Here is a 22,856-nt window from a genome sequence, read left to right as displayed (position 1 = left end):
ATCTATACGAGGGCATTTCCAGAAAGGTTTAACTGAATAGAGGAGACCCATGCTGAAAATGAATGGCAGCATCCCACAGGCTGGGTGCTCAGACTGCATAGAAAGAGAAAACAAAGAAAGTCAACAGAGTACAGACATCCCCCTCTCTCTGCTGCCTGACACAACTGGTTAGTTGATACTCCCAACATTATGCATGGCTGACACAATGGACTCCATCCCCTTAAGTCAAGAACCAAAATGAATGCTTCTTCTCTTTGGATGCTTCTTACAGAGAGAAGGGGTAAAGGAACTACTATATAGGGTAAACTGGATTTGTGGATAACATTTCTCTTCTTTCTTTTTTCTTTTTTTCTTTCTTTCTTTCTTTCCTTCCTTCTTTCTTCCTTCCTTCTTTCCTTTATTCTCTTCCTTCCTTTATTCTTTTCTTTCCTTCCTTTCTTCTTTCTTTCCTTCCTTCCTTTATTCTCTTCCTTCCTTTATTCTTTTCCTTCCTTTTTTCTTCCTTTCTTAACCTATTAACCTTCCTATCTTCCCTTCTGATTCTATTTCCTATTTATCTATTTCATTCAAAACTTTCAGCAATATTAAGATGAACTGACATTCCTCCTCCAGTCCTGTATCTCTGATACCAATCGTGGAGCTATGTACACAGAATCTACTTTGTAAGTAAAGCCAAGCTAGGGAACACAGGAATAAGCTCAGGTGTAAGTGTGCACACTGTGGATAGGAAAGGAATTTTGAACCTGCCTTGATCGCAGCTATTTAGATTAGAAAGAGGAATAGGGAGACTTTGTGTGGTGAGCAAAACTAAGGATAAATTGCCTGTCTAGGACTAAAGCCATTGTTCAGACAGGTATTACCTCCTGCACAGAGCTGTCTGGAATGCCTCTGAAAAGATCCAGAACATCATGCTGTAGGCGACATATCCACCAGGGTCATCCCTGGAGAGCCTGACCTCCAACTCAAGCTCACCCATGTTTAGCTGGACCAGCAAAAACCAGAGTGACCAAGACTCCACAGAGAGCTCTCCTTACACGTTTTCTGGGGGGCAGGGAAGGGCAGAACTGTTGCTGGGGCAGGGAACTTGCCTACCCTGCTTTGGTTGACTTTAATAACAAGGTTGAGGGTAGACAAAATAGTGAAATTTAAAATTTTTGAGGTTTCATCTCTGCTACGTTTCTCTTTTCAAGTGACAGTGGGAGCATGTCTTAAGGCAGAGAGCTAGAAAGAACCCTGAAACAAGAGTTCTGTGGATGCTTTTCTAAAGAGTTGATCTGTGATCCTCTTGGCCACCACACCTCAAAGCTTGATCCATGGGCAAGTAGCAGCAGGATCACCCATTTCAAATATAGATCTAAGGCTTTGGACTTAATGAATCAGAACCTGCACCTGAACAAGATTCCCAGGCTGTCTAAACCCATGCTAAAATTAGAGAAGACCAGCCAAGCCACTTGGAGTCATTCCAGTTTCATGTTAGAAATGTCGTGATGGAATCCATGCTTTAGAAAAGTTGTAGTAGGAGGTCACTTGTTTATTATTGGCTGCCCAGACCCAAAATAATCACACAGAAACCATATTATTTACAATACTGCTTGGCCAATAGCTTAAGCATATTTTTAGCTAGCCTTTGCATCTTTGGTTAACCCATTTTTATTATTTTATATTTTATCATGAAGCATGTGGCCTACAGGCAAGGTTCTGGGTTGTAGCTTGCATCGTTCTCCTCTGGAGCTCCATAGTGTCTCCATAACTCTAACTTCTTTCTCCCAGCATTCAGTTTAGTTTTCACTGCCTACCTCTATTCTGCTCTGCACAGGCCCAGGACAGTTTGTTTATTAACCGATGGTATTCACAGCATACAGAGGGGAATCTCATATTATCTTCCTTTTTCTGTCTAAATAAAAGTACGGTTTTAACTTGAATATAGTAAAATTAAATACAACAAAACAGGTATCAAGCAAGAATTACAGTTACAACATTTATATCTACTTTATCTCTTATCATAACCTAAGGAAAACTATTATTTTAACTATCTGTTCTTTACCTAAGTTAGCAGAAAGTATATTGTAAGCAAATTCCAAAGCTCTAGAATTGACAGAGAGATTTCACTGCCTGGACAGTCACTCAAAGTTCTTCTGTATCACTGGGGCATCCATCTTCCACCTATAGGCCCATAGTATCCAGCAAACGTTTTTATGAAGCAGGAAATTTGAAGGACAGGTTAGCCTATATTGGCAGTTTGTCAATCACTTTCTTCTGTGTCCTTCTGAACGTCTGGCAGACTCTTTCATGAAGCAGAAACTCTAAAGGACAGTCTCATCTTTAGGCAAGTTTAGCAGTCATTTTTCTGTTGTTCCAACATTTTTCATGTTGGTCCTACATGTCCAGTTCATAACATAATATCAAGTAGTCCAGGTAAGAGCAGTTTCTTGCCCAAATGGCTATCAAACTCCATAAGGAGCCTTTTCAATGCCCATCTTCCTCTTGAGGTAGATTGGTGCTGCCAGGAGCAGATGTGTCTCATTATCATAAAAAGTTTTAAGCTCTTAAAACATTTAAATGCTATATTCTTTGAAAGATTTGAAGAATACCTATTTAACTGAAATACAGTTCTATATATCTAGAAAACCTAACTAACTTTACTACAAACTTGACTATTATAGATTATTATCTATTAACCTATATTTCTTATTTATACATTACATTTTAAAATGAGGTACACAAACACAATACCTTTATCAAGAGCAGAAATATATAAAACAAAATTTATCTTAAATTTGTATTAATAAACCAATGCAAAATATTTATCTCTATAACATATCCCCCTTTAAATGTAAACAAACATTTATAAATAACATTTGGGAATTTGGGTGTAGTTCTCTTCAAACTACTTCCTGCTTTTTGTTGGGCAAAGTATTTTTAGGGGTGTTCACAGCAACCTTTTGGGGGTCTTGGTCCATCAAACCAAATTTATCTGGAAGGAGTCCATAGGTTCTCATCTTCTGTGGAAACAAAAGCAGAACCTCTTTTCTAAAGTAGCAAATCCTTAGACCCAAATTTTGGAATCAAGATACCTTTAATATATACTGAAATACTACATACATGTATATATATATATATATATATATATATATATATATGTATGTATGTTGGTTTAGCTTAGCAGCCGATACAATGAAATGTCTCTCTGTGCTTAACTCCTTCACAGCCAAATAATTTAATGAAAACACAACAATATACATAATACAGACTCTGTGTATATTCCATCTTTATGTGGCTTATTTTTTACTCTATTACTTTTTAATATTTATTTTATTACCTTTACTTTTTTAATCTATGACTGTCTGTACTTTGTTATACTACATTTACTGTCTCTTTACTCTTTTCCTTCTCTCTCCCAAGCCTATCTATAGTTTTTAAACATACTGTGTCTCATTTAGAGGTCTTTTATATCTGAATCCTTCCTATTGTGTATATGTAATCCTTTTCTGTTCAGGAGTGCTTTTTAAAATGTTAAGCGGGGTTATGAGGACTAAGACTGCTTTGCTTTTTGGCTCTGCCCAATCCAACATGGTAGAGGCGTGTTCACCACCTCCATGAGCCATGCACACTACCCCAGTTCCAAGTATGCATCAGGTCTATGTCACACCATTAAGCAGATTGCAACATGCTATTCACAAACCCCATTCAAGTGTTTGGCCTCCTGAAAGAGCCAAAATTCATACTGGCAGCATAGACCATGAAGCTGCCATTTTGAAACCACACATTTTTAAGGAGCTACAGCATGTCAGCATGTCAGCATGCCAGCATGCCAGCATGCCTGCAGCAAGCAGAGTCTATCCAAAAAATGCAGCCAAACTTTGTTTTTTAGTGTCTAGAATTCCTTTCCAAGCCCTCTCAGATTTTATGTAGATTTAGCTAGCACACATTGTAGTGCCAACTTTGGCTAAGGTCTAAAGTAACTGACAGACCATTTTCCAAGGCAGGAAATTTTTCAAAACTGTCTTATCCTGTCTTGGCAAGATTTGACAGTCTTTTTTCTTGTATCCTGCTTGTCCTTTCCAGACATTGTGAATTTTGTCAGTCGTCCATGCATGGGCTGTTCCTTGCCCAAAGGCCAGTTTTGCCAAGAAGAAAACAAGCTCCAAATGGAATGTCTTCGGTGCTCAACATTCTATGAAGCAGGTCGAGGAATGTCAGGAAACAGACATATATTATGTGTTTTGCATTATTCAGCACTTTCTTTCCTGTTGAGCCTCGTTAACCTGAAGCAGAATTTTACCTTTGAAGACACATGTTTGCATAAAAATGTGGGGGGTCCTGTTGATGCATCCCTGCCTTGGGAGATGGGTTGAGAATGTTCCTTGTATGAGTTTCTGACTCACAAGGTGAGTAAGAGTTTGTGTCATCTGCAGGGGGATGGGTCATCTGCAGGGGGATGGGTCATCTGCAGGGGGATGGGTCATCTGCAGGGGGATGAGTCATCTGCAGGGGGATGGGTCATCTATAGCAGGGGGATAGGTCACCTACAGAGACTTTATCTACAAGAGGAAAACCTCATTATTTGCAGAATGCTGGAAAAATTTAGGGGAAATGTGAGAAAGCAGACACGGAGTCAACCAAAGATGAATCAAAAGTTTGCCATGGAATAGTGAAGGCTGTCTCTATGCATCGTCACAGGGGAACACTTCAACAGAAAACGTCATGAAAAGAAATGCATGTAGATTTCCCTGTCTGTGCTGTACCCCTTCAGAAAGGGTAGAATGTCATCAGTGCTTACAATGGCCAGCAGTACTTAATGATCAACTAAGAAATATGTGATGTGTCTTTGATCCACCGGGTAATTAACACATCATTGAGGTCCACAAATACTGGCTGCAAAGGATTTTCAAAATTTAAATGCGTATTAGTTTGGTGCAATTACTACAACAAAGTATGACAAGCACGTAGCTGAAAACAATATGCAGCTTCACTGCTCAGAAGGCAGAAGCCTGAAACCCAAGCGTGGGCAGGGTTGTGCCTCTGTGCCTGCAGGGAAAGACTACCCTTACTCTTCCAAGACTCTGAAGGTCTGATGGTAATACATGGTCTTCCTTTGATTGCAGTTTCAGGACTGAATCTCTGCTGCTGTATCATGTAGCATTCTCCTCTCATGGGTCTATGTCACTGTGTCCCTTCGTTTTTATCAACACATTGATCATATTGGATTTAGGGCCTTGTAGTGACAATTCAACAGCAATGTACCAGCTTCCAAATTGAGTCTCTGCATAGAGTTCTGAGGATAGGGCTTGAGCATCCTTTTGTGAGGAGAAAAAAATCAACCACACATCAGGTATTCCTTCATGTACATTCACTTTTTTTAAATGAATTATTCACCAAAACTTGGGGTGTAGACATATTGGAAGTAGAAGCATTTCTCCCTTCTTCTGGGTGTCTAGTACAATTGCAGATCCTTAGAACACTACAAGCTGGAGATAAAGGAAAATCCTACAAGGCAGCAAGAAGTGAAGCCAGGCTAAAACTTCAAAAAAATACGGCAGTCTGAATGAGAAGTGTCCCCATAGGTCCATGCATTTTCCTCTAACAGTTTCAAACTCTCATGTCTTAAATTAAGATCCTTTGGTCAATTTTTAGTTGATTTTTGTGTAGGGCTAGTGACAAGGATCTCTCTTGATTCATTCTTCTCCATGTGAATGAATATCCAGCTTTACCAACACCATTTGTTGAAGACAATGTGGTTGCTTTTTTTGTTGCTATGGTAGTTTTCCAATGTGCATTTTAACATTTTTATCAAAAAAAAGCAAGTAGTTATATCTGTGTGGGTGTCTTTCTGAGTCTCCTATGTGAGTCCATTCTTCTACATGTCCACCTTGGGGACAGCACCCATGATATGCTTTGTTTATGACTTTGTAACCTAATTTTAAATCAAGCACAGTGGTAACTTCAGCATTCCTATTTTTGCTAAGAAATGCTGTGGGTTTTAGGATTGTTTTTCTAGTTCTGTAAAGAGAGCCGCTGGAGTTTCACTAGGGACTGTGTTAAATCCATAGGCCACTTTTGGCATTGTAGCCATTTTCATGATATAAATTCCTGTAGAGGCTCTCAAGGTCATCCACCAGCAAGAAAAAAAAATGACCCAAAATGCCTCCTTCCTGAATATGACTAGAAATAGAAATAGGCAGTCTCCCTCTTTCTACAAATCAGATAGACTCTGCAAGTGCAGGTGACCTCAGTTTTCATTGGAAGGGATTTGGTTGCCAGCCCTAATAGTAATACATGGCCTGGAGGAGCATCCTTCTTTCCCATTGTGCCTTAGATTCAGAGCCTTCCTCACAGCACCAAGAGAGCTCTTTTCCCTGCAGGCTTGTCCCTTCTACCCCAAACCTGGTTCCTTCCTTGAGTTCCCACCCTGACTTCCCTTCACATGGACTATAAACTGTAACATCAAATGAAATCTTTTCTTCCCCAGGTTGCTTTGGATTGTGATGATTATTGCAGCAGTAGAAAGATAACTGGAATGTTGAGGTTTCTTATACAGCCTACATCCTTTCTAGAAACGATGCTGCCAGCGGTAGGCTGGGCCTCCCAAAATAAATAAACAATGGAGACAATCCCCCATAGATATGCCCATAGGCCAATATGCTCTGAGAAATACCTTCTCAGGTGACCCTAGGTCTAGTTGGGTCTAGTTGACAGTTAAAGCTAAGGAGAGGCTACACACCTTATAAACTGGTAACAGAGAAGAAGCTGTGTACCACAGAAGCTTGCCCATGAACTCTAAAGGCTGAATTTCATGCAATTTCTACCTATCATAAGTGGGCCTTCTCAAAATAATAACAATGATAGATTGAAAAGGTTTAAAAATAAAGAAGTAAATAAATTATTTAAATTTTCCGTCTATTTAAAACTATAAAAGTCACTCCTAAACTGGGTAGTGATGGTGGTGAACACCTTTAATCCTAACACTTGGGAGACAGAGTAGGCGGATCTCTGTGAGTTTGAGGACAGCTTGGTTTACAAGAGCAAGTTCCAGGACAGCCAGGGCTGTTATACAGAGAAACCCTGTCTCAAAAAAGAAAGAAAGAAAGAAAGAAAGAAAGAAAGAAAGAAAGAAAGAAAGAAAGAAAGAAAGAGAAAGAGGAAAGAAAAAGGAAAAGGAAAAAAGAAAAGAAAAGCTTGTTATGAATGACAGATTTTTTTGAAGTTGATATTGTTCAACCAGCCCCCAGTTCTATCTCATTTGAAAGTTGGGGGAGGGAGGGACTGAGAGCTCTTCTATCTGTGTAAGGTGTGCAGCACACTGAAGTGGAACTACACGTCTGGATGACAGCCATCTGCCAAACCCTGATCAATCCAAGGCATGGTCAATGATGAGAGCTTTAATGTAGTTCAGTTTCTGTCATTTTATTGATGTGACTGCCACATGACACATGACAGTCCCTTCAAGGGAATATAGCTTTAAATGATGCTGGTGTAATTTCAGTAGCTTTTTAATTAAAGTACGCCAACCATTGCTGCTCTATTTCCTCATGGAATGAATTAAGAGTGAGAATAATACATTAATCTGAAACAGCTCTGAGTCTAATGATGACTCAAGCTCCTTCCCCGTGTATATTTTTCTCTAAGTGAGGTTCAGAGGTGGCCTTTAATTGTCTGATGGAACCACAAAATTGGGCTTCTGATGTCTTTTCCTTACACTACTGTGGATAAATGCACATCTGAAGAGTCAAGACGAAAAATGCATATAGTTAGGGAAATAGGATGCTGTTTTTCTCTTAACAGAATATGTAATACTGGATCTAAAAGCTCATTCAATAGGACTCTGCTATGATTCAAACTATTCTGTAAAGGTGCTTAAGAGAGAGAGAGGGCGAGTCATCACGGTGCTTCCATCTACTAGACAGATGCAGATGAAGAACAAACCCATAGCTTGCCATATTGTGATAGGGACCGAATGTCATCAGAGCAAGGGACACAGATATGGGTATGGTTTCTCTTTTACGCCTGTTTGTCCAGAAGCAAACAATGTAGAAGTGTCATTTGGAGATGAGGAACTGAAGAAGCCATGGAACAAACCAGTGTGGATATCAGAAGTGTTCCTCATGAGAGAGAACAGAAAGTGCAAAGTCCCATTTACTGTGTGAAATAGATCTAGATATCTGAAAATCCCAAAGGACCAATATTCCCAGCTTCATTTTAAAAAAAACTTATTTTTGTGCATGCATCTGTGTGATTGGATGCTATGGGTACCTGACACCTGTGGAGACCAGAGAGGGTGTTGGATTCTCTGGAACTGGAGTTACAGGTAGCTATGAGATGCCCAATGTGGATGTTAGGAACTGAACTCAGGTACTCTGCAAGAACAGCAAGCATTCTTAACAACTGAGCCATCAAACTAGCCTTATGATTTTATTTTACCAGGAGGCTGTACTGTTCATCCTGACTCATTAGAACAGAAAACATTCATCCTGGCTGTTGACTGCCATGCTTCTGAAAGACACATGCACTTTCATATTCCATATAGGAAATTCCATATAGGAAATGACGTTGCCATAGTTATCTAAGAGTTCAAAAGCAGGAATATGTAGAAGTTAACTTGATTCATGAAATAACCAGGCTAGATAAAAAATAAAACAATTATATTTTTATTTATTATAAGGGGAAAACTCGTGAAGCAGGATCGAGAAGTCCAGGCTTAGCTGTGCTGCTAGGGAATCACACAGAGAGAGGGTACCTGGGCCGCACAACGTTTTTCTTCAGGTCCCAGAAAGCCACAACCTAACTTGGTCCTATCTCTTAAAGATAATTGGTTGGCAAAGATTCCCCATCACCTCCCTCTTTTGTCTAAATAAGAGCAATTCAAACCCAATACAAAACTATATACATTAGGAACAGATATCAAGTATAAAATTACAACCAACATAAACAATATTAAGCAAGAAACACATGGCAAATGTTTTAATAGACATTCTAAAGAGTCTAAGTCTCGCATTGGAAATAGGCTTGGCTAAATCATAAGGGAAGGTAGCTATGACTATCTAATCTTCAACCCCATCGAGGGCCTGAGAAGGGAGATAATATTACTTGAGTAGGCAGGAAGTGCTTGCAGCAAAGCAGCTTCCAAAGTAAGCAGTATATGACAGAGACAATTGGCTACCTGAGCAATCACCCAAAGTCTCATTTGCAATGCTGAAGCAACCAACTTTGGCTAAGGCATAACATAACTGACAGACCATTTTCAGAGGCAGGAAATTTTTCAGAATCATCTTATGTGGGGCAATATTGTACATTGTATGGCAGTTAGACTTGCAGGCCAGTCCACACCTGACCACACAGAAGGTGGTCACCTGACCTTCTAGACAGGATGTTGCCATCCTAAACAAAGGATCAGGATATGCTAATATCGTTCTGCTCCTTCTTTGTAATTATGGAGATCACCTGGGAAGAGATGTTAATCCAAGCTACATGATAGAACAGCCATAGTTATGGATGTGACTTTAGTCCTGCTACCCTGGAAACAGAATGCTAATGAATTTCCCCCTCAGTTTCCATTTTGGTATAAAAGCTGTTTGGAGAATAAACACAAGTAAATTTTCAGGATGTGAACCCAGGATTTCATGAGGGATCACTGAGAATCTCCCCCAGATAAAGCCATGTGAGTTGTGTCTTTTTTCCCACACCTGTCCTCTGGTCTGGAGAAATAATTAATGGTCCGGGCTGGTGCTGGACCCCGACAATCTTACCCTGACTTGGCAGGGTTTGGCAGTCCTTTTCCTTGTGTCCTGCTTATCCAGTCCAGATACCATTTACCTTTTCAGTGGTTGAGGCATGGGCAGTTCCTTGCCCAAAGGCCAACTGTGCCAAGAAGAAAACAAAGTCTGAGTAGACTGCCTTCGATGCCCAACATTCTCTCAGGAATAGATTGGTGCTGTCAGGAGCAATCGTGTCTCATGTCAACAGAACCCTAAGTTATTTAAATGCCATGTTCTACAGATCCTTGAAGTGGTTGAAGATTACTTATCTAGGCAGAATACAATCTCTATGTATCTAAAGAACCTAATTAATCTGACTATGTGTATAATAAACATGAACAACTATTGACCTATAATATTTAATACCTGTATAACTTAAAGACTAAGACTTCATGTCAGACTATTAAATAATCTGTAAACAAATGTGCAGCAAATGAGGACAATGACCTTAAAATGTAAACAATGTATAAGTATCTTGACCAGAGATAAGAATAATATATAATGCAATACGAAATACATACTAAAAGTTGTATCAATATACAAAATGTTCTAAACAGAGGTAAAAACATGCATGTATACAATCTGACAGAATAACTTTGCATAGGTGTACAAATATTGTAAACAGAAATAACAAATATAATTTGAACTTGTATCAATATACAAAAACTATACCAATGTAAATTATCCATAAATAATAGCTCACAAGTATTTACTCTATTACCCACTATTATTATTAGTGTGAATAAGTTCACACTAAATTATCTATTACCCACTTCAACTTTTCCTTTTTTTTTGAACCTACATAGTTTCTATGTAGAGGGTTGGGACCCTCTACCTTATACAAGTAATAATCAACAGCATCTACAGGTGTTCCCAACCCTGAGGACAAACTTTGTTGGGAGAGGGGATATCATCTTCTAGATTTGCTTCTGGCAGTTATGGGGACGATGTTCTTTATATGGGATCCTGTGAAAGTAAAATGATGGTTAAGTTTCAAGATTATTGTCTAGTATAGTTGCAAATGATTTCTGAGCAGTTGATAGGGCTTTTTTCAAAGTTCTTATTTGGAGTTCTGGCCAGAATGTCATGTGAAGGTGCACCATTTCAGCAGCTGGAACCCAAAAATTCATCTTGTAGTAGCGCTATCAGCATCATGATGTCATCTTAACCAGGTGGAGTTGCTGTGGGGCCCCATCTTCTTTCTGGAAACTTCAAAGATTACTGCAGGAAAAGGATCTGTAGGAAACTCCATTGGTCACCGTGGAAAATTTAAACATTATTCATGTAGACATATATTCAATGAAAATTATGATATAGAAAAAATAGGCATAGAGAAAGTAAAATTTTCCTAAAGTCTTGCATCTGTCCCATACCAGATGTCTCCTGACATGAGACAGAAACTCTGAATTTTCCTTTTAACAACATGCTTGGATTTAGAGAAGGACAGAGCCATTGTCCAACTCCAAAGTCAGTTGTATATATTCATAAAAGTGTGTGTGTGTATATATACATACATACATACGTACATACACATACATACACTTTTCGATATTCTGGCAGCATCTAAACATCCAAGGTCTGTTGAATTTTTGAATATGTGTATTTTCCTGTAAAGACAAAAGCAGAACCCTGCCCCAACTCTATATCGTTTCCTTACCACCTGTATGGTTGTCACCATTGTAGATGAGCTGCCATTTCTTTCTCAAGAAGTTTCTCTTTTCCAAAGTGAATCTTTATTGATTTTGATGGTATCCATAGTTTTTTTTCTCCTGTGGAAACAAGAGTGAAGCCCTAACCCCAACGTAGTACATCTCCTGGTTTCCATTGTGAGGTCAACACATCATTGAAATACACTGGTTGATTCAATTCAGAAGATTTTTCCATTATCCAATGTCTCTGTGCTGCTGTTGTTCCTTTTTCATTAGCATTAAGAAAATTCAAGGTTAATAAAACATTATGCAATCTATTTCTGGGGGTATTTTTCATCCCTTTCTGTTTGTTTAGCATATCCTTTATAGTTCAATTTGATCTTTCTATAACTGCCTAGCTTGTAGAATTATTTGGTATACCTGTAAAATGCTTTAAATTATAATAAGCAAAAAATGTTTCATTTTCTTAGATATATATGATGAACCATTGTCTGTCTTTATTTGTGCAGGAATACCAGTAATGGTCATAACGTCTAATAAAAGCATGATTACTGAGTCAACCTTTTCCAAGCTCAAGGCAGTTGCCCATTGAAAACCCGAATGTGTGTCAATGTTATGGTGCACATATTTTAATTTTCAAAATTACATAAAGTGGAGCACAACAATCTGCCAGAACTCATTCATTTGAGCACCCTTTGGGTTACTTCCTATAGGCAACAGTATTTGGTTAAGAAAGAGCAAGTAGGACATCTCTTTATAATTTCCTGAGCTTGTTGCATGTAATAGGAAACTCTTTAAACCTTTGCTATTGTCATTATGTTTTTCATAAAATTCTGAGGTCTGCAATACACTTCCAATCAATAATTGATCAATTTCTGCATTACCTTGTACTAGAGGACCTGGTAAACCCATAAGGGATCGGATGAGTGTTATGTATATAGGACAAAGCCTATTCTTGATTATGTCTTGCTCCTGAATGAATAATGAAGTCAACTCTGTATTAGCTGGTATAAATTCAGCAGTTTCAATATACAAGACAACTCTTTCTACATATTATAAATCAGTAACTATATTGAGAGGTTCTCTAAAATCTCTTAGTACCATAAGAATAGCATATGATTCTGTTTTCTGGACAGAATTATAAGGGCTTTGCTCCTCCTTACTTAATTTTTCTGATTTGTAACCTGCCTTCCCTGATTTATTTGCATCAGTATAAAATGTATGGGTTATTGGTGTATCATGTACAATTTGGGGAAGAATCCAGGAAGTTCTCTTTATAAGGTTAAGTCTATTGCTTTTGGGATAATTGCTATTAATTTCTCCCAAAAAATAACACAAACTCTCTGCCATGGTTCATTGTCTTCCCATAACTTTTTTATTTCATCAGTAGTAAAAGGCACTATAATTTCTGCTGGATTTATACCTGCTATTGATAAAGTCTCAGTTTACATTATCTAGAAGATATATGATCAGAAGAAAACCTTACATAGTTTTTTGGTGTGATTCATAAAAACAATTAACAAAAAATGTTTATATCTTTGTGCTAGGCAAGTCCTATAAACATTTCAGAAGCCCTGTAAAGCCGATACTATCATAGCTTACGCTCTCTGCATTGAAAGGACTTGAATGCTGTAAATATTCATTAAAGATGAATTAATGGTGTCCATATCCTAATTCAAAGTCTTTAAACCTTATCTTATGGAGGTCTATAACAAGACAGGACTAAATTGCAAGAATGTATAAAGTGGTCCCTAAAGGCATGAATTTTGTTTTCTGTTTTGAACTTCACCTCAGTCTTCCGTGCATGAAACACAGGACCTATCTGTATGAATGACCACCAGTACTGGACTACTCTGGAAATATTGGTTTGGCATTAGGGCATCACATTCCCCACGGTTCTGTTTTGGCGATAAATACCATGACCAAAAGCAACTTAGAGGGCTTTAATCTACCTTCCAGTTCTGGAAGAAAAAGCCAATCATGGTGGAGGAGGAATGGCAAGAGGCAAGGAAGGCATGGCAGCAGAAGCAGGAAGCTGGCTGACCTCATTTTTATCCACAGCATAAAGGGAGAAGATCAGGAGGAGAAGACAGAAAAAGAAATGAGAACTCTCAAGGCCTGTCTCCAGGGAGGTATTTCTTCTAACAAGTCTCCACCTCCTAAACTTTTCCAAACTGGAGACAAAGTGTTCAACTACATGAACGCTTTAAACCACCGCAGCACCCTCATACCATTACCAATAGATAAGTACAAGGAGCAGGTGGTTCTCTGGTTACGTTTTTATCACTGCTGTGCAAAAATGCATGACACAGCAGCTTAAGCAAGAAGGCTCTATTTTGGCACACAGTTCTCAGGTGCCATAGTTGGAAGTTGTGGTGGCTTAGGAGCAAAGAGGGTTCTTGTGGAATACTTGTTTACATTGTGAAGATATGTCTTTGCCAAGGTGTCAGGGGCCATGAGAGTTACAGCAGGTAACAACTCGCGTTCAAATGTCAACTCATCAGAGGAGTGATTATCCGATGAGTGTTAATACTGCCCAGACAAGGTCTGCAGGACCATTGACTCTGGAAACTGTTGATCACTTTTGTTAAAGGAGCTTGGTATCTCCCCAACACCTGCCTTGTAGTGTGTAATCTCATGTGATGTATGTATGTAATCTCATGACTGCATCTCAGTCTTATGGGCACATATGTGGAAGGTCAGGAAGATAACCATTCATTTACCTGTATAAGATTGATATATAGAAAATATACTAGGACATGCTTCACAACTGGATCTTTGTTCCTTTTTTACTCAGACTAATATCAGAAAATAACAAATTTTCCTCAGTCTAACACAGACTGCACACAATCAGCTCACTTTTACCTCAGATCAAGTTCAAACTAGGCCAAAGACTTTTCGTAACTAGATCATAAGTTTAAAGCTTACAGTTATGTACAAGGTTAGAGTCGCAGGTGTCCAACCGAGGTTACTGCACAAAACACCCTAAGAAAAGCACGCCAATTCTTTGCTTGCCAAGTCTGCTGACAATAGACCTATGTCTCAAAGCTTATCTCACTGGGCACTGTATACCTGCCCTCTGGCCATAGTCTTAGTCCTGTAAACTTGGAACTTTGTGTTGCTATTGAAATGGCTCAACTCCCTATCGCTTGCCCTAGGAATGTGCTTTTGACCAACGAGAGACAACTCTTGAAATTTCTGTATTGATTCAAGACTCCAAGGGAAAAAGAGTGTTTTTAGAATAGAAGAAGAAGAAACTAAGAGGAAAAAAAGCTAGGAGAAATGAGAAGTAGGAGAAAAAGCTAGGGGGAACTAGGAGTAGAACAGGAGAATTAAGATAGAAGCAGAATAATAAAGAAACTGGGATGAAGTATGGAATTAGAGAGTCATTCTTCCCCCTCAGATCCTGAGCCTTCTGCTGGCTATAGATTTCCTTCTGAACCCTGAGAGAGCACTGGGCTGGCCTTCCAAAGGCTCTCATTACCAAGGTACCTTCTGATTGGTTTAATAAAGAGCTGAATGGCCAGTAGTTGGTCAGGAAGCCGTTAGGTGGGACTCCTGGGAACAGAAAAGACGCTGGGAAGAAGAAAAGTGGAGTCTCCAGCCAGAGATGGAGAGGAAACAGGAGCTGCTGGATGAAAGAGAGGTACTATCATGTGGCAGAATGTAGATTAATATAAATGGGGTAATTTAAGTAATAAGAGCTATGGGACAAGTCTAAGCTAATGGTCAACCTTTTATAATTAATCGGAAGTATCTGTGTCATTATTTGCATATTGGCAGCTCAAAGAAAAATCTAACTACAGAGGGCTAATACTGGGGCTCATCTTGCCTTCTCCTTTTTCCTATTTTATTCAGCCTGGGGCCCAGGCCTATGGGATTCTGAGTCAGGGTGCCTGCCTCCTCAGTTAATCTTCTCTTGAAACACTCTGACACACATAGCTATGTCTCCTAGGTGATTCTAGATCCAGTCCAGTTGACAATGAATGTTACCAACACAGGTTTTGCTCACACTCACACAAAAATATGATCCAGTAGAAAGCACTTAACTGAACTATTATACTACTACAGATATTAAAAACAGAAATAATAAAATCACAGAAGACATCTGAAATCTCCTGGACATTAGATGTGCTCCTGGCCAACATCTCTTCTTCGCTTTTTTGTTTATTATTATTACTTGCTCCTTGAGTTTTCATGGTATTTGTGACATTTTTAAAAAAGGGAAACATTCATGAAATAGGAAAATATGGATCTTCCTTAAACATGTACAAGAATTCCAAGCCCAACCCCAGTATTTGTTGGCTGCGTGGTTCTACGCATGTGGCCAAGAGACATAAACTCATTTAGTGCGAAATCTGGTGACATTGGGTGTTTCCATGAGAAAGGGTGTTGAGCTGATCTTTGCCTTCCAACTCAAATACCTTTGAAGTCCAGAGGTTCAGAAAAGCTCAGTGATGCTGAAAATTAGAACAACTTATCTAAAGCCAGCATCTGGCAGACATTCCTAGCCATAAGACTGATGAAACTGGATGGACACGAACCAAGTGGAGACTCAGTGATGTTCTGCACCAGGTAGCATGGCCTTCCCCCTGCCTAAAAGAATGAGAAGAACAGAGGAGGACACCCCATCCTGTCTCCACTTTCCACCACAGGACCTGAGAGGATAGTCTCTTAAGTGGTTCTGCTTCCATGGGTTTCCAAATATAAGTTCCCCCTATGTCTTCACAAGCAGACTGGCACCATAACCATCAGGGCGCAGTGGGATGAGGTGGAGAGCTGTATTAATATGGAAGCGGTACCTGCCGTAGTCTGTTTTTAATCGCTGTGTGAGAATCACTAAGGCAGGATAATTAATGAAGAAAAAGATCTATTTAGCTCACAGCTCTAGAGGTCCAAACGCATGATACTGACCATGGCTTCTGATGAGACTCTCATAAAAGACAACCAAGAGAGAGTGAACCATTGGCCAAGATGGCCGAGCCTGTCACACTGTGACCCATCATCACAGGAACTAATTCAGTCATCCGAACTAACTGAATCCCTGAAGACAGCACTCAGGAGGGCATTGCTCTAGGTCTCAAATCACCTTCCACAAGGTCCCACCTCTTACAGGTCCTACCAACACAAGGATCACAAAAGCACAAAGCATCCATCACATGACCCTTTGGAAAGAAAACCTATTCAAACCCTGTGGTTGCCTTTGCCCCTGGTCCCCAGAAGCAAGGAGATCAGTAGTGTTCCCTGAGGGGCTGCCTTTTATCTTGAGTCAGGATGAAGTGATGAAGAACCAGGAAGTGAGGGTAGCAAGAGAGTCCATTTGGCACTCAGAAGGAAACACTGTTATGTTTTGAATGAATGTTGACAAGGACCACCGCGTAGGAGCTTACAGACATGGCTCTGTGGTGATGAGCAGTAGAGGACCACAATTCTGTTGCCAGCACCCATTTTGGATAGCACAATCACTTGGAACTCCAGCCCAAAGGATCGCAGCACACTTTTCTGGCCTTTATGGGCGCCTGCACACATGTTCATACATACAGATACATACACAGTTATAAAAATAAAACTATTGTCCTTAGGGTTGCTATTGCTATGAAGAGACACTTACAGCAACTCTTATGAGAAAACCTTAGCTATCAGGGAAATGCAAATCAAAAACAACTTTGAGATACCATCTTACACCTGTCAGATTGGCTAAAATCCAAAACACCAATGATAACCTTTGCTGGAGAGGTTGTGGGGTAAGGGGTACACTCATCCATTGCTGGTGGGAATGCACACTTGTGTAACCACTTTGGAAAGCAGTGTGGCGGTTTCTCAGGAAATTCGGGATCAACCTACCCCAGGACCCAGTAATTCCACTCTTGGGAATCTACCCAAGAGATGCCCAATCATACTACAAAAGCATTTGCTCAACTATGTTCATAGCAGCATTATTCGTAATAGCCAGATCCTGGAAACAACCTAGATGCCCTTCAGTGGAAGAATGGATGAAGAAACTGTGGAATATATACATGTTAGAATACTACTCAGCGGTAAAAAACAATGACATCTTGAATTTTGCATGCAAATGGATGGAAATAGAAAACACTATTCTGAGTGAGGTAACCCAGACCCAAAAAGATGAACATGGGAGGTACTCACTCATAATCGATTTCTAGCCATAATTAAAGGACATCGAGCCTATAATTCGGGATCCCTGAGAAGATAATAAGAAGGTGAACCAAAGAAAAACATATAGTAATCCTCCTGGATATTGGAAGTAGACACAATCGCCAGGCAAAAATTGGGAACTTGAGGGTGGGGCAAGATGGGGCCAAGGGAAGATGGGGAGAGAAAAGCGTGAAGGGGAGAATGGGGGGAGCTCGGAGGAATGGGATGCTTAGGATACAGGAAGGGTGGATATGGGAGCAGGGAAGCATATATCTTAATTAAGGGAGCCATCTGAGGGTTGTCAAGAGACTTGACTCTACAGGGGTTCCCGGGTTTCCAGGGAGATGCCCTCAGCTAGTTCCTTGGGCAGTTGAGGAGAGGGAGCCCCAAAAGGCCAGTTCCTATAGCCATACTGATGAATTTCTTGCAATATCACCATAGAACTTCCACCTGGCGATAGATGAAGAAAATGACAGAGCCCCACATTGGAGCACTGGACTGAGCTCCCAAGGTCCTGATGAGGAGCAGAAGGAGGGAGAACATGAGAAAGAAAGTCAGGACCGTGAGGGGTGCGTTCATCCATGGAGACGGTGGTACAGAACTAACGGGAGATCACCAACTCCAGTTGGAATGGGACTGATGGAACATGAGACCAAACCGGACTCTCTGAATGTGGCCGACAGTGGGGGCTGACTGAGAAGCCAAGGACAATGGCGCTGGGCTTTGATTCTTCTGCATGGACGGGCTCTGTGGGAGTCTTCTCAGCTTGGTAGATCACCTTCCTGGACCTGGGGGGAATTGGGAGGACCTTGGTCTTAACATAAAGTAGGGAACCCTATGGCTCCTTGGCCTGGAGAGGGAGGGGGGGTATGGGTGGAGGGGAGGGGAGGGAAGAGGGAGAAGGAGGGGAGGAGATGGAAATTTTTAAATATAAAAAAAAACATAAAAAATTTAAAAAAATGTAATGTAAAAAAAAAGAAAACTATTTAATTGGAGTAGCTCACAGTTTCAGAGGTTCAGTCCATTATCATCATGACAGGGAGCATGGGAGAGTGCAGGCAGATGTGGTGCTGTCTCCATCTTGATCAGAGGGCAACGGGAAGTCAACTCTTCATCACATTGAGTAATGCATGAACATATATTGTAGCGCCCATTCCACTACAAGTCAGTATGTGAGCTGGGAACTAAGCTGGAGACTTAAAAACACAGGCACACAGACAGAGACACGGAGACACGCGACATCCTTGATACAGGAATGCCAAGTTTATTGTGCTCAGGGGAAGCTTCTATAGGGATTCTTAACTGATAGCCATGCCCCAACTCTCGGGATCTTTCAGCTGCAGGCCTCACCAGAACCCATCAGTGTCTCATGCTCAGAGTAGCTGCAGGCACAGGTAAACAAGCTGTTTTGCTCAATTCACTCCAGCAGGCAAAGGGTCTGAGGCAGGCAAAGAAAGTCAAGGGGCCAGGAGTCTGCAGCCTTCAACAATATATGAGACCTCAAAGCTCACCTCCAAAATGACATACTTCCTCCAACAATGCCATTCCTACTCCAACAAAGCCATACCTTTGAATAACGCTACTTTCTAAGAGCCTATGGAGCCCAGTTACAGTCAAATTACTACATTCCACTCCCTGGCCCCCATAAGCTTTAAACAATATCATAATGCAAAATGCATCTAGTTCAGCTTCAAGAGTCCCCTTAACCTATCATAGCCTCAGCAACGTTTAAAAGACTCTTGTGAGATTTGTGCAATTTATTAACTGCAATACCATGTAAAATCAAAATCAAAAAGCAGATCACATTTTATAATGGCACAGGATATACATTACCATTCTAACATTTAGAAAAGGGGACATAGTGAGGAAATCCTGCACCAAAGCAAGAAAGAAAACCAACAGGTCAAACTCCAAACTGCATCTCCATGTCTGATGTCGAAATGCTCTTCAGCTCTCCAACTCCTTCCGACTTTGTTGACTGCAGTACACTCCTTTCTCTTGGGCTCGTTCCACTACCTGTTAGCAGATCTTCTTGGCAGGTATCCCATGATCCTGGCATCTTTAACCCTCTTGGGCTCTCCCAGACGATTCAGGCTTTCTCCTTCACAGCTTTGCACAGTGGCTTCTCTAGGCCTCCATTCAAGAGCAGCCCTGACATATGCCTGTCCTCAGAGTCTTTCCTTCAGGGCACGGGGAGATTCCATAATCCATTTCTCCTATCCTTAACTCTAATGCCAAAACCACTTGGCTGAAGCTATCAAGTTTTGCATCTTGCTGGGACTGGAACAGGGCCCCTCTTTCAATTAAATCTTCACCGGCTTTCTGGTTTTTGAATGTTATCTTTATTGCCTAAGCTTGGCTGTTCTTGAACTTGCTCTGTAGACCAGCTTGGCCTCAAACTCAGAACTCTGCTCAGCACCTGCCTTCTCATTGCTTGGATTAAAGGTGGGCCCCCCACTACACCCAGCTCTAACCTTTTCCTAATTCCTTTTCATAAACTGGAAGCTTCACTGGGTGGGATCTTGTCCTGAGGTCACCACTTCCTTTATTTTAATCTGTTTACCTCCATATGCACATGATTTAGCTCCTTTCCACTTGGTGCTCTTTTTCTTCTCAAAATTTACATTTTGTTATTCACCCTGCTCAGCTTGTTCCTTTTTTCATTATGAATCTACATTAAAGGTAATACTAACGACCACACAACAGAGTCTATACGAGGCTGTTTTGAAATGTCCTCTGCCAATGGAATTAATCCAAAACTCTAGTCTCAGACTCTTCGGACAAAGGGAAAAAAAAGAGCTACATTCACAAGAATAATCTCTAGGCCACATACTAACCTTTTTCTCCTCTGAAACCTCTTGATTGAGTTCCCAGCAGTTCAAATAACTCTCAGCACCGCTATTTTCCATGCTCCTACTAGTACGGTCCATTAAGCAGTGCTTAAAGCGTTCCACTGCTGTCCTATCCTAACCTCCCAAAGTCCACATTTCTCCAAACAAAAGCATGGTCCATCTGTCACAGCAATACCCCAGTCCCTAGTGCCAACTTGTGTCTTGGTTAGGGCTTCTATTGCTGTGAACAGATACCATGACCACAGCAACTCTTATAAGGAAAACATTAATAGAGGTGACTTGCTTGCAGTTTCAAAGTTTCAGTCATTGTCATCATAGCAGGGAGCATGGAGGCATGCAGGCAGATGTGGTGCTGGCTACATCTTGATCAGAAGGCAGCAGGAAGTCAACACTCCTGTCACACTGAATAAACCATGAGCATATAGGATACCTCAAAGCCCACCTCCACAGTGACACACTTCCTCCAACAAAGCCACACCTCCTAATAGTGCCACTCTCTATGCGCTTATAAGGGCCAATTTCATTCAAACTACCACAGTCCTCTTTGAAAACAGGGAGAATGCCCGTGCTTCTAAAAGACTCCAAATTTCTAAGATGTTAGTTCACTGAACTTGAAAAGATGATGAGAAAATTTCAGCGCAGTTTTCTACAATTTGAAATCTTTTTTTTTTTTTAAATGTATAAAGCAGAGCAAAGAATCAAGATTTCAGAGGACTACTCAGGAATTTTGCTGTATGTAACAGAAAGACACACATGAAATGAGTGCATAAGATCAGGGTGTGTGCAGCCAAGACAGGCAAATCGACCCAGGTAGGGATCCTGGAGCAGGTACCAACCATGCGCTCCCAGAAACGGAGCTGGCATCTCTGTCAGTCCGGAAAAGCTCAGATGTTTGGATCTATAGAGAAGTAACAAATAAAACTAAATCCAGACCTCACATCATGCATGAAAATCAGTCCCAGATGGGTTCATAGGTAAAAGACAAACTTTCAAAACCTTTGGCATAAGCACAAGAGAGTCTCTAGATTGATAAACCAGCACATGGATTAAACAGAGGCCTGGGTAGCAATGTTAATATTAAAAAAAAAAATGGAAATCAAGGCATACAATATAAATGCAACACTACAGACTGAAAAGAGGAAGATTATCAGACATATAAAACCATAAACATATATGCTTAAGAATATAAATTCCAAGAATACATATTTAAAGAATTTAGAATAAAATTAGAGTAATAAAATTAAAAACAAATGCCAACTATTGTAACTGAGTTTTCAATCAGAGCCAAATAAATTAATCATAGCAAAAAAAATTAAAATACCCCAACTCTCAAAATTTGATGTCCAACACTTATATATGTCTTAGGTTACAGAATACTCACAATTGATTGTGTAGTTTAAGAGCTATTAATAGTTGATCTTCTGGAGGAAGCAGAAGTCAGTTTTCTTCAAAAAAACTTAGTGTGATCCCTTGTTATGATAATCTTGCTTGTCTGCTTGACATACTGTGGAAGAAAAAAACCTCAGTTGAGAAATTGCCTTCATCAGATTGACTGTTGGCATAGCTGTGGGGCATTTTCTCAACTGCTAATTTCTGTAAGAGGACCCTGAACACTGTGGTCGGTGCCAGCCCTGGGCAAGAAAGCCTGGTATATCAAGTAAAGGCAGAGGAGAAAGTCAGGAGGAGCCAGTGAGGAGTGTTCCTCCATGGTTTCTGTTTCAAGATCCTGCCTTGAGTGTCTGCCCTTTGCTTCCCAAGCTGCTTTTGGCCCTGGTGTTTTTCACAGCAACAGAAAAGCAAACTGAAACACCCATGGCAGGTCAATTGCACAGCAGCTGGGTGGCTCCACACCCATGAGGATATGTGTGGCACAAATTGTAATCCGAGGGCTATTGAAAAGAAAGAGGACAGGAGACAAGAAGCTGGGAGGGCTGGGGTCAGGGTGAGTGTGGAAAGAGTTAGAAGGAAGAGCTGAGGGTGAGTACAAACAAATTACACTGTGTGCATGTATAGAATTCTTAAATAATATTAATAAAATATGACATTAAAAATTAGTGAGATGAAAATTTGTCAAAAATTATGCCATGTGGAAATTTAGATTATGTAGCAAAATGGTAGTTTTTAAAGCATATGGATAAAAATCTTCAATACTGAGAAAATGAATGATGAGGGGATTGGGCAAAGAGCAATAGTGCAAATTCAGGGAAAATACAGGGAAGAAAGCAGTCAAGGTAAGAGCAGTTTGTAAAGAAAGCAGTGGTGGGCTGGGCGGTGGTGGCGCACACCTTTAATCCCAGCACTCGGGAGGCAGAGGCAGGCGGATCTCTGTGAGTTTGAGACCAGCCTGGTCTACAAGAGCTAGTTCCAGGACAAGCTCCAAAGCTACAGAGAAACCCTGTCTCAAAAAACCAAAAAAGAAAGAAAGAAAGGAAGGAAGGAAGGAAGGA

General features: G+C 40.4%; 1 long non-coding RNA gene across 1 annotated transcript in view; it reads right to left on the bottom strand.

The window, feature by feature from the left end:
- The window catches only part of LOC119827606, a 29,232-nt gene extending 8,109 nt beyond the window's left edge, over positions 1–21,123 (bottom strand). The window contains exon 1 of the long non-coding RNA XR_005287694.1: positions 20,395–21,123. This is a non-coding gene — a long non-coding RNA (uncharacterized LOC119827606). The remainder of the gene's footprint in view (positions 1–20,394) is intronic.
- Between the last annotated feature and the right edge of the window lie 1,733 nt (positions 21,124–22,856).

This window comes from Arvicola amphibius, chromosome 12 (assembly GCF_903992535.2).
Source record: "Arvicola amphibius chromosome 12, mArvAmp1.2, whole genome shotgun sequence".
Classification (NCBI taxonomy): domain Eukaryota; kingdom Metazoa; phylum Chordata; class Mammalia; order Rodentia; family Cricetidae; genus Arvicola; species Arvicola amphibius.
The sequence above is the reverse complement of the archived record's forward strand: the minus strand, read 5'-3'. Positions and strand labels throughout refer to the sequence as shown.